The sequence below is a fragment of the Triturus cristatus genome, chromosome 4_1 (assembly GCF_964204655.1).
Source record: "Triturus cristatus chromosome 4_1, aTriCri1.1, whole genome shotgun sequence".
Classification (NCBI taxonomy): domain Eukaryota; kingdom Metazoa; phylum Chordata; class Amphibia; order Caudata; family Salamandridae; genus Triturus; species Triturus cristatus.
Window position 1 is genome coordinate 193,208,879 of NC_140585.1, and position 12,134 is coordinate 193,221,012.

Consider the following 12,134-nt stretch of genomic DNA (forward strand, 5'->3'; position numbering starts at 1 on the left):
TTAGCGGCAGAAAACTGCCGCTAAAGCGGCGATAATGGGCTTGATAATATGCCGCAGAGAATTCCAATAGAAGCCCATGTTGACACCAGAACATGGGCTTCTATTTGAATTCTATAACGCATATTAGCAAGCCCATTATCATCGCTTTAGTGGCAGTTTTCTGTCGCTAAAGCGGCGATAATTTGAACGCCTTTTTTTGATAATATTCCCCATAGTGCTTACAGACTGAAGAATACATACCTTGTAACAACTGAAGTAAAAGGGCCGGTCCTCATGGGAGGTTACAAATTAAGACAAGGCGGTACTAAGGAGGGACTAACAAACCTAATAACGATGCTGTTTTTTATCAAATTATCTTCTTTTATTTTTGGTGTTTCTTATTAATATCCCTATATGCTTTAAATGTTTTTCTTTCTCATCACTATTCCTCAACTGGTTTTTTGATATGCTTTTCTAACATTGTTTTATGCCTTTGAAAATATTTTCTTGGAATGTTAGAGGTTTACATTCGCCAATTAAAAGACAGAGAGTATTATCCCATTTGACCAAACTCAACGCAGATATAGCCTGTATACAGGAATCACATATATCGGCAGATGAATCTGCTAAACTGAAAAGGGGTTGGGTGGGTGAAGTGTATTTTTCCCCAGGTAATGGTAAGCGTAACGGTGTTTTGATTCTGTTTAGAAAATCTCTTCCAGTCAAGTCAGCAACGCATTTTGCTGATACTTCAGGTAGATGGGTGTTAGTTAATTTCAATCTAGATAATCTTCCTATTTCCATTTTAAATGTGTATGCTCCAACGAGTGGTGACGCCTCTTTCTGGACCTCTTTAGCTCCACTAATCACTCAACACTATGTTGATAACTTCATTCTTGTGGGTGATTGCAACGAAGTTTTTGACCCTTTTTTGGATAGACATTCAGCTAGCGCATACATTCCACATAAGTCACAGAAATCTTTCACTCACCTCATTGCACAATACAAACTTACTGATGCTTGGAGACTCTGCAATCCCACTTTGCGAGAATACTCTTTCTTTTCACCCCCTCACCAAACTCAATCCCGACTAGATTATTTTTTTATTTCACATCACCTTACCCAGTCCCTTATTTCTTCTGACATCTGCTCCATCTTAATTTCGGATCATGCCCCAGTCTCCATTGCTTTGGATGTATTACGAAAGCCTACTTCCATTAAAAAATGGCGTTTTAACAACGCTCTCCTTCTTGATGCACAATTTGTTTCTTCATTTACATCCTTTTTCCACAAGTATTTTTTGCTTAATCATACAGATGAAGTTCCATTCCCTGTAGTCTGGGATGCTTTCAAAGCTACAGCCGGGGACTTCATCATTAATTACGTTTCTTGTAAACGGAAGAAAGCCCAACAGGCCACTAATGATCTACTTTCCAAAATTAAACAGTTAGAACACTTATATTATACTTCTAAATAAAAAGATTGCTTAAACGACCTCATTTCTGCCAAACTTCAATTTAATAAAGATTCCACATTTAATGCCTCTAATTTTCTCTTAAAGTCTAGCGCCAAGTTCTATGGTGGGCAGAATAAGGCTGGAAAATTGTTGGCTAATTATCTAAAGGTGACACAAAACAAAGTCAACATTGAATCTATCTACGGTCATGACGGGTTACTAAAACACAAACGCGAAGATATCTTACAAGAATTCTTACATTTCTATGAAACATTGTATTCCTCCGAAGCATCTTCGTCTGAACAATCCATCTCCCAATTTTTGTCAAACATCTCTTCTCCTTTTGATACTCCTCCGGACCCTTCCTCTTTAGAATCCGATCTTACTCATAAAGATCTTCTCCAGGCTCTTCACACTCTCAAACATGGAAAAGCTCCGGGGTCGGACGGCTTTACTGTTGAATTCTTTTCCTGTTTTTCAAATTTGCTCATTCCCAAATTACATATGCTTCTCTCTACTTTTCTTCAAACTGGCTCCGCTTCTGTATCTTTCTCTGATGCCCTTATCTGCATTATCCCGAAACCGGGCAAAGATCCACAGCACTGTAAAAATTACCGCCCTATCTCTTTAGTAAATATTGATTATAAAAACTTTTCCAAAGCATTAGCTTGCGTTTAGAGTCTTTACTACCTGAACTTTTAGGGAAAGAACAGTCCGGCTTTGTTAAAGGTAGACTGTTGTCGGATAACACTAGACTATTTTTTGACATTCTCTCCAAGACTTCACATTATTCTCATTCCCTCGCAGCCATGGCTTTGGATGCGGAAAAAGCTTTTGATCGGGTTGAATGGCCTTATCTGTTTAAAACTCTGAAGTGGTTTGGTTTTGGTCCGAAAATTTCCTCCCTGATTTCCTTCCTATATTCTCGCCCTAGGACAGCAATCTCTGCAAATGGTGGCTTATCTTCTTATTTTTCCCTGGGGAGAGGGGTTAGACAGGGATGCCCACGTTCACCTTTTTTGTTTAATCTTGCTTTAGAACCTTTCCTTTTGCGAATTCGTCAGAATGATAATATACATGGTTTCAACTTTCACAACTCTGACATTAAAATGGCAGCTTATGCTGACGATGTCTTACTATTTATCTCCCAACCAGATACCTCCCTTCCAGCATTTTTAGACGAAGTTCATTCTTTTGCTCAAGTATCGGGCTACAAATTAAATAAAGATAAGTGCGAAATCTTGCCACTCACTAAAGTGACTTTCAAGGGTGACTTTTCTGCTTCAGGTTTTACCTGGAGCCCTAACTCTATTAAATATTTGGGCCTCAATTTTCACTCCTGTCTTTTGGGTACAATCACTAAGTGTATGGAAGATTGTGTACAAAAACTGACCACTCTCACTACCAAATGGCATCCTCTCTATTTGTCATGGTGGGGAAGATTGGACACAATCAAGATGATGCTCTCTCCCATTGTTTTGTTTACAATATCCAACATACCACTTGCTATCCCCTTGAAATATTTCAAGAAAATTAACTCTATTCTATCTTCCTTTTTGTGGGGGCATAAAAAGTCTTGTATGTCCTTGTTTAAGCTAATGCGCTCTAAAAGAGTGGGCGGGGTGAACTTTCCGAACTTTTTCTTATATCACAAATCCTTTCTCTTGCATCAAGTCTCGCATTGGATTGAAGATTCCTCATTATCCTCTCCTCTCTGGTTGACCTTAGAAAAGTCTTTCATTTCTCCCTTTTCCTTCAAAGAATATCTTATGTTTTCTCGTAGACCTCAGTCTTTATCAACTCCCATTCTTAAATATACTTCCAAAATTCTTCCTTGTTTACCTGTTTCATCCTTTTTTGATCAACCTGTTTGGCATAACACGTCTATTTTAATTAACAATAAGCCAATTTTTGGGAAATCCTGGAGAACGCGTGGCCTTATTTGGGTGCGTCAATTGTTCCACCATACTCAGACCATTTCCTTTGCTTTAGCTGCTATTTCTTTCAATCTACCTCTCGCTTTTCGAGCCAAATATTTGTTATTGACACGCGCATTACAATAGGCTTACGATGCTCATCTTGCTGTACCTCCTTCATCACCTCACACACCCTCTGATACACCCTCTGATACATCCTCACTGAATTCTTTACTTCTTAAACATTCTAAAGCTTCAAAAATATACGCTTTTCTTCATACTCTGTCCTCCCCCCGCATTAAAACCACGATAGAAGAAGACTGGGAAAAAGATCTTGCAGCCTCTTGGCCTATTGCGTTATGGGACAAGCTGTGGTTGAAGATTCGTAGATCTTCCAGGGCTGCTAATACTACTCAAACACTATTTTTTATTTACAATCGTTTATTGTTTTCACCACTAACCCTCAGCAAACATTTCCCAGATGCCTCTGACAAGTGTTGGTCCTGCTCCTTACCATGTGCAGATCTTTTTCATATGCTTTTCAGTTGTCACCTTGTTCTTAGTTTCTGGAAGCAGGTTTGGTCTCAAATTAATAAGATTTTTTCTTCCACTCACCCCTTTTCTTTATCTCACATTTTCTTAGGGAGTCTTTCGTCAACCTGGGATCATTGCACTTGTAGAGTTAGAATAATCGACTTGCTATTAGCAGTAGCATTTCAGCAAATAACTAAAAATTGGAAAGATTATACCAAATTATCTTATCAGGCTTGGTGGTATGCTGTTTGTTACAATCACAGATTAGACACGACTTTTGTTTACCCCTTAACCTTAGCTGTTAAGCAAAGAGATTTGTGGAGTCCAGTTACAGTTTTTTTTTACTTGAGTGCTCGTACCTCTCTGTCTTTATCCCCGTTACAGCAAGAAGTCTCTAAACCTCCATGACTTCCTGTTCTTTGTTAAACAAGATACTCCTTTTTTTTTTCTTTTAACTTTTCTTATGCTTGTAATGTATATCTCATATCCCTTTTCAATGCCTTATTTCATATCAGTTGCCAGTTTTTGCTTATAATTATTCTCAATTTTTGATGTTTCATATTATAGCCTATGTTATTGCCATTACTTAACCTGATATATGCTTTTATTTTGTAAAATTTGAGCATTTTCTTTCAATAAAAAAATTTCTGAACTTAAAAAATGTAGTTTAGATTCAATATGCCAGAAGTTTGGTTCTACCTGTTTGTATGCTTCAAACGTTAAATGTCTTTTACTGCGAATGTAAATGAGCACAAAGAAAGATATACCGTTCGCAAGATGAGTAAACACATGCAACAGCATTGAAGACTAAAGAACATTTTAAAAATAACATGGCAGGCAGTGACAGCGAAAATATTGCAAGAGTTAATCAGGGGATAGCAAACATTCGCGAACGTATGATTATGTTGACATTGTGCCAGGGATGAAAAGGCATCCCCAGGCCTAGCATGGTGTGTTTGTTACCTTACAACAGATGAGCATTAGGAGCCATGAAGGATAGCAAAGGACAGTAGATGACGCGGCGCTGTCAGCGCAGTGACCGAGTGCACAGGTTTGTCCATGCTGGGCCACAGCACGAGGGACTGCGGGCGGCCCTGCGTCGCTGTCATACGTGGGTCGGCTGGGGGCCCTATGTCAAACACAAGAGAAACAAAGGAAGGGCGTGTGTACCACCAAACGGCGCGCCCTGCTCGAGAAACAGGGCCCATAGCTCGGAGCAGCGCTCTGCGCTACACCCGTTTGGATTCCACCACCGGCTCCTCCCTCTTAATGATTATAATAATTGTTTTGGGTTTTTGCGGGCATTAACACCTGACTCAGCAACGTGCAGGGTTTTTGGACAGAAGCAGCTGAAAAAAATATTTCCAATGCAATAGATCTCGCATTTAAATGCGAGACCTATGGCATTGCAAACTAGCGGTTGCGATTGTCCGGGCTGATTGGAAAGTGAAAGCGCTCACAGTGCGCTGAATGTAAGCAAAGCATGTCGTCGTGCCTGAAGTAGAAGAAAATCAATAAAGAAAATAGTGCTTACAACACTAAATACCTCATACTGTGTAACAACCGAAGTAAGGGGCCAGTAGCCATGGAAGGTTACAAAATAAGACAAGGTGGTACTAAGGAGGGACTAACGAGCCTATTAAGGAATCAGATGGCAGAATTTACGAAGGAAAAAGACACAAGCCAATTAAAAACACGGGCGGAGAGTGTGCAGGGCTTCTCTTCCATACTCTACTACAGAAGTCTCACAACACAGCGCATGCGCGCTGGCTCAGGCTCGACCTAAAAACTGCTTGGATATCTATTATGTTACAGAGGTCTGCATGAGAGTGCCACGTAGGCAGGTATGCACCCCCAAACCAGCACACCTAGAATAACCTGGAAGTAATTAAGGAGGCAAACAATGGCTGATGGATTGGTGTGAGGATGCTGATAATGGTGGTAGGGTGTTGATAATGGTGTGAGGGTGTTGAAAGGTCCTACCACGATTACCCCAAATTGGATATTGATATTTCCTGCTTTTAGTAAAATCTGATTCTCTGGGGTTCAGAATTTACAGGGTATGGGGAAAGGAATATTTTACAAATAATGTGGATTTTGGTGCTTTCCATACCAAAAGTCCAATTGGTCAATGTTGAAGAAGCATTTTCCTTTCTTAAATTTCAGATAAGATCAGTTGAATTTATCTGAAGAAAAATTAAGGAAATGTGTTGATTACCACAAAACATGTAATTGCAATCCTTGCGCAATTGGAAGTTTGTGCACGCAGTGGAACATTATGAAATACTGTTAATGAGAGTCTAAGAGAAGACCCAAGTAACCATGAAGAAAACTTTACCCTATCACTAAGCCATGGCTGTTCCCCAGTCTCACAGTGAGGGTAAATTCACCATAGAGCCCATGTCAAGTGGCATGCCTGAATTCCCAAGTGTCCATGTGTAGAAAAGGGTGTTGTGAGAGTGTTGACCGTCACGGCCTTGGATCTCAGCTCTGACAGGAAAGCCTTCAGCATCCAGGCTTCCTTCATTTCCAACAGGTATGTGTGCAGGGAGACATCTGATTTGTTCCACTGGTGGAGAGTTCTCCACAATGTGCCTCCTGCCCTAACTCAGAAGAGTTGGCGGTGACTAGCTAGGTTAGGCTTAAGAGGCATGCCACCAAGGGAACGCCCTCCCATTTCAGCTTCGAAATAGTATGGATCTCCTGGCTTTCAGGAAAGCCTTAAAAACCTGGCTGTTTAATGTTTAATCTGTGGCCTTATGGTGAGCTCTTTGGGAGGTTTTTTGTAGATAGCGCCAGGACACCTTTGGGTAACAGTGTGCGCTTTAGAAATATTATAACATAACATAACACATGGAGGCATGTGACAATCATTCCCTGGTTGGTATGGGAGTGGTGTGACTGATGGTTTCACAGCTCGCTCCAATGTTCCGCCAGATCAAGTGGTGAGAAACTGAAGTAACACGGACTGGAGGTGCCCACCAGGCCTGGAGGTGCCCGCCCTCCCTCCCTCCCTCCCTCCCTCCCTCCCTTCCTTCCTCCCTTCCTTCCTCCCTTCCTTCCTTCCTCCCTTCCTTCCTTCCTTCCTTCCTTCCTTCCTTCCTCCCTTCCTTCCTTCCTTCCTTCCTTCCTTCCTTCCTTCCTTCCTTCCTTCCTATTTATGCGTCTTGTGAATATGTTGAACAAATCATGCACACATTCAGCATTTTACCGCACAGTTTTCACATACATTTAAGTACAATACAGAGGGTCTGAATGAGCATTGATGAAATATTCTTATTATGTTTGTGATATGCCTGGTGAGCCTCCCTCTTTCGCCGCCGCCCCCCCCCCCCCCACCCCGCTGCAGACACCTGAGACATTATTTAAAGGCAGGTTGTGCTTGGGCCATCAGAGAATGGCAAGTGCCCCAGTCCTGCATGATTTACAGCCTTCCACCTCTCCTATATGTTCTCCATTTGTTCTTACAGGGACATCTAATGAGCTGTTTTGGGTTTTCCTTTGTGCTACTGTTGAGATCTGTTGTTTGTTATGTTGCACTGTGGTTGTACTGTTGTTTTGCTGCTGTGTTTTTATGTTTCTGTTGTAGGGTTGTCTTATTGTGTTGCGTTATTTTGTTATAATTGTGTTCTTTTCTGTTGCGCTGTATATTTTCTTTACAAACTTCAACAGACCTGCTGTTAGCGGCACAAGCATCACATCCCATTAAAGGAGCAGATAAAAAACAACATCTTACAAACCCCAGAATTGGAAACACTGCTGTAGCTCGCCCATAAGATGCTCAAACCATCTCACAGATCATGCTTTAAGATCAGGGCCACTGGAATTATGCGGCAGGAGAAGGCCAAATTATGCAGCAGGGTTCAGTAAATTATGCAGCAGAAAAGGGCAAATTATGAGGCCAATGAGGCACATTTTGTAATAGCAATACTTCTTTATTTCATCAATTTTCAACATGTAACACTCTCTGGGCTTTGGCTGCATCTAATAAGTACCAGTTTAACATCCAAATATAGCGATAAGCAACAGAAAGGTGAGCAGTCTAGCTTTGCAAAGAGCCTTCCACTGAGGGGCAACACATTTCAACGCATTTTAAGTAACTTGTGAACCGTTTGAGCTAGAAACAACATTTCGTTTTTTGCTAAAAACCGCACATTATGCAGCAGATTATGGATTATGTGTCAAATGCAACAAATCTATAATTATGCAACAATCAGTGTGGCCGCACAATCGTAAAATTCCAGTGGCCTGCTTAAGATACATTTCTCACTCTGACTTTCAGCCTTCATCCCAAAAGGGAAGCCTTCCCTCACTAGGGTGTTAGATTGCTAACTGGAGTTTAAACAGACATGGACAGAGATGGCAGGTCTGTCTTTTAGAAAAAGTGAAAACGCATTGTCATTTACTGGTCAGGTGTGGATGGCTGAGTGGATGAATAAGAATGGGTGCATACATGTCTACATGAGTGAGTGCATGGCTGAGCAGCTAAATGCAAGGATGAAGAATGAATGAGTGATTAACTGCATGGATGAGTGAATGGATGAATGGTTGAGCGAGTTCATTGCTGGATGAATTAGGTAGTGCATAATTGGATGGAACAGTTAGCGGCCAAGTGAATGGATGAGTTAGTGGATTAATTAAAAAGTACATGTGTGACTGCTTGTGTTGTTCTTGTTTCTGCCACAGCCCATAATGTGATTTGCACCATTACTTAATAACACTTAGTGCATGTTCAGATTTGCACCATCAATCAAGAGTCCTTTGTGCATGTTCAGATTTCCCCAGTTATCATTAGTGACTGTCCAGATATGCACCATCACTCATTAACCATAAATGAATGTTCAGTTTGCACCTTTAGTCACAGTTCCTCAGTGCATGTGTATATTTGCACCATCACTCAATCAGCCCTGGTGCATGCTCAGATTTTCACCATCATTCATTAGTCGTTAGTGCACTTTCAGAGTTTCCCATCACGCACTAATCATTAGTGACTGCTCAGATATGCACCATCACTCAATAACCCTACATAAATGTTCAGTTTTTCACTTTCAGCCAGTGATCCTCAGTGCATGTATATATTTGCACCATCAGGCAATCCTCAAATCTGTCAAAAACGGCTTCGAAAGTCTGGGCATCCCACCTTTTTATCATAACCCGGCTCTTGTATCTAACATCTCCACAGGACACATAACAAATCTCAAAAGTTACGACAGGGCGATAGCCAGGAAGAGTGCGGGGTCAACTTTTGGGCTCCAATACTGTGACCAGCACTTTATTTACAGTTTATTGTGGATGAAAGACAGAAGTTCTTACTTACAAGGTTTTGACTACAAACCATACACTTTTTGGTGGCCCATCCCATCTTTAACCCCTTTTCATTGTGAGATCCCAGACCAACAAAGCAATTTGCACTTTGCTTTATTTTGCACATTTTACCTACATCAACGAAGGCCGTTCCTGCGCCCCATATTGCATGCTTTGGATTTCAGATCCCACATAGCAGCCTTTTCTTACTTACAGTGCCTGGGAAATGAAACTGTTATTATTGTTGGTTTAAATTACGTCTTAAGTTCCCCGAGACTACAAACTAAATATTGAAATTGTTTGGTATTTTGCTGCTATTACACTATTTAATGGACCTTTCTGAAGTTTTTATGGTGTTTTTTCTTAATTGTCTTCGTTCCGACTTTTAATCATGTATGAACCCCTCTGTACCGTGTATTTTATGATATGACTTTTATGGCTCATTAGAGCCGAATAAAGAATTATGATTGATTGATCCTAAAGGAATGTTCGGTTTTGCACTTTCAGCCAGTGCTCCTCAGTGCATATCAATTTTTGCACCATCACTCAGTAATCCCTGGTGCCTGCTCAGATTTGCCACATCACTCAGTGCTCCCTGGTGCCTGCTCAGATTTGCCACATCACTCAGTGTTCCCTGGTGCCTGCTCAGATTTGCCACATCACCCAGTGCTGGCTCAGATGTCAGCATCACTCATCAACCCTGAATGCATGTCCCGCCTTGCCTCTCCACTCTGTAATCTTTAATGCACCCAGATCAGTAATGTGTCTTCAGATGACCACCACCGTTTATTAACCCTCCACGCATCCTCCGATGTTCCCCATCACCCGGTATCTTTAGGGCATGCACACTATATTTTCATCCGTACTTTGAAACACATATTTACCGTGTTGCTGGGAAGAGTTAGTAATTACAAAGTTCTGAAGAAGTAACATAAAAGTCGCCGGCACTTGAGTTTGGCTGGAGTGTTTTTAGGCAATATTTGTAGTAAATGGTGCAAGAAATCACGCAATAAACCTCCTACAATACAAGTGACACAGAGTTGAAATTCTATAAGCAGGTAAGGGGTCTCTCTTCCGTATGATACAACACCACCGTTTTCCCATCTTTAACCGCCCTCCATGCTGTCCAAAATCCTTTTACCTTTTTCCCCTCTGTTTCCAGATGGCCTTGGAAAGTCTGCGCGCTCTTCGTAAATCCCTCACCCTCAGCCGAGGCGAGTTCTGCTTTCTATGCTGAGTGTGTCGGCCTTTGGCCAGGCCCTGTCAATAAGTTACCAGAGGCCAGTACAGGTCTCTCCTCCACATGCCAACACTTTCAAGGTATTAGACAACGTCCGTCGTTCACTCACACAAAAGCTCCCTGTCAATGCTGCAGGCATCACACCTGTTCTCAAACGTCCCCTCACGCACACAGCGCGCCCTTCGCCCTGTGCTCAAGGTCTCCGTGTCAGTGCTGATCACGCCACTTTTTATACACATATCATCAAGGGCCCCTTATCAGAGCTGCTCATAGCATCTCTTTACATGCAGGGCGCGGCCTTCACCCTGGCCTCAAGGTCCCCCTATCAGAGCTGGTCACGTCGTCTCTTTACGCACAGTGCGCGGCCTTCACCCTGGCCTCAAGGTCCCCCCATCAGTGCTGATCATAGCATCTCTTTACGCATAGTGCGCGGCCTTCACCCTGTTCTCAAGGCCCCCCATCAGAGCTGGTCACAACATTGTTTACACACAATGCTTATAATCAGCCCTGCTATCAAGGTCCCCCTATCAGAGCTGGTCACAGTACCTGATTACCCACACGGTGTTAGCCCCGTGTGTACTTTATGGGCACTGCAGCCAAGGACGAGACCAGACTTGTCCAACAAAATCCCCAGTCACAACACTGCTCTACCAATGAGCTGATGAAAGTCATCGTTTTCTCCCACTTGAAACACTGAGTAAAGGCAAGGTAGCAGACAAACGTAGAACTACACCTGCTGAGCCATAAACAGGGCCACTGGAATGATGCGGAAGGGGAAAGCCAAATTATGTGGCAGGGTTGAGTAAATTACAGTGCAAGAAAAGCAAGATTATGCGGCATGATGGGGCACATTTTGGTTCATTATTTTGTCATTTTTAAACTTGTTAAAACTGTCTGGGCATTAGGTGCAACTCATTAGTACTAGTTTAACACCCACACACAGCAATAAGCTACAGAAAGGTGACAAAGCAACCTTTGCAATGGCCCTTTGACTGCGTAGCAACACGTTTCGCTGCGTTTTTAGTCATTTGGAACCGTTTCAGCATCAGATGCTGGATTGTATGGCAAATGTAGCAAATTTATAATTATGCAAAAATCGCCGCAGCTGCACAATCGCATTATTCCAGTGGCCCTGGCCATAAGGGGCATAGACCACTCTCTGGTCTCACAAGGAACTGGTCCCACTCTGACACGTCAGTAGGAATTACTATTACACATTTATAAACACACTGCCTGCTCTGTGGCATTTGAACAGTCACTTGTCAGCAGCACTTCATTCCTAGAACAAATTGGCTCCTCTGTCTCAGGGGATCAGGCACAGTTCTCTTTGGTGGTTGGACCTCAAGAATATGTTCAGATCTGGGTCCTCCAATAGCCCTGGACAGATCCTGCCAATACAGGTGGTCATTCCTGGAGGGACGCAGATCATCGAATTGGAAGGAATTGATAGCAATCTTCAGGCATCTATTTCAGAAGGATGTGCTAATAAAGACAGACAACAGCAGTGGCAGTCTCTTACATCAACCATCAGGGAAGCACATGTGTAAGAAAGTGGCTCTGTATATATAGCACCAAGGTAAGGTACAGTGTGTACAGAGTCCAACAGTCCCCAGAGGTTTGGCAGAGGCTAAAGTTAGATATAATCTTACTCTCTAAAGTGGTAGCTTGGTCGAGCAGTAAGGCAGTATCAGAGGACAGTGTAAAG

General features: G+C 42.2%; 1 protein-coding gene across 2 annotated transcripts in view; it reads right to left on the bottom strand.

Moving 5' to 3' along the window:
• Positions 1–10,633, bottom strand: part of LOC146853993 (acyl-coenzyme A amino acid N-acyltransferase 2-like) — a 49,106-nt gene extending 38,473 nt beyond the window's left edge. The window contains exon 1 of one of the 2 annotated variants that reach the window (XM_085651856.1): positions 10,331–10,633. The gene's annotated coding sequence lies outside the window, so the exon portion shown is untranslated. Of the gene's footprint in view, positions 1–3,966; positions 4,079–10,330 lie in introns of those variants that run through there. The other variant, XM_085651857.1, reaches the window with a different exon arrangement.
• Between the last annotated feature and the right edge of the window lie 1,501 nt (positions 10,634–12,134).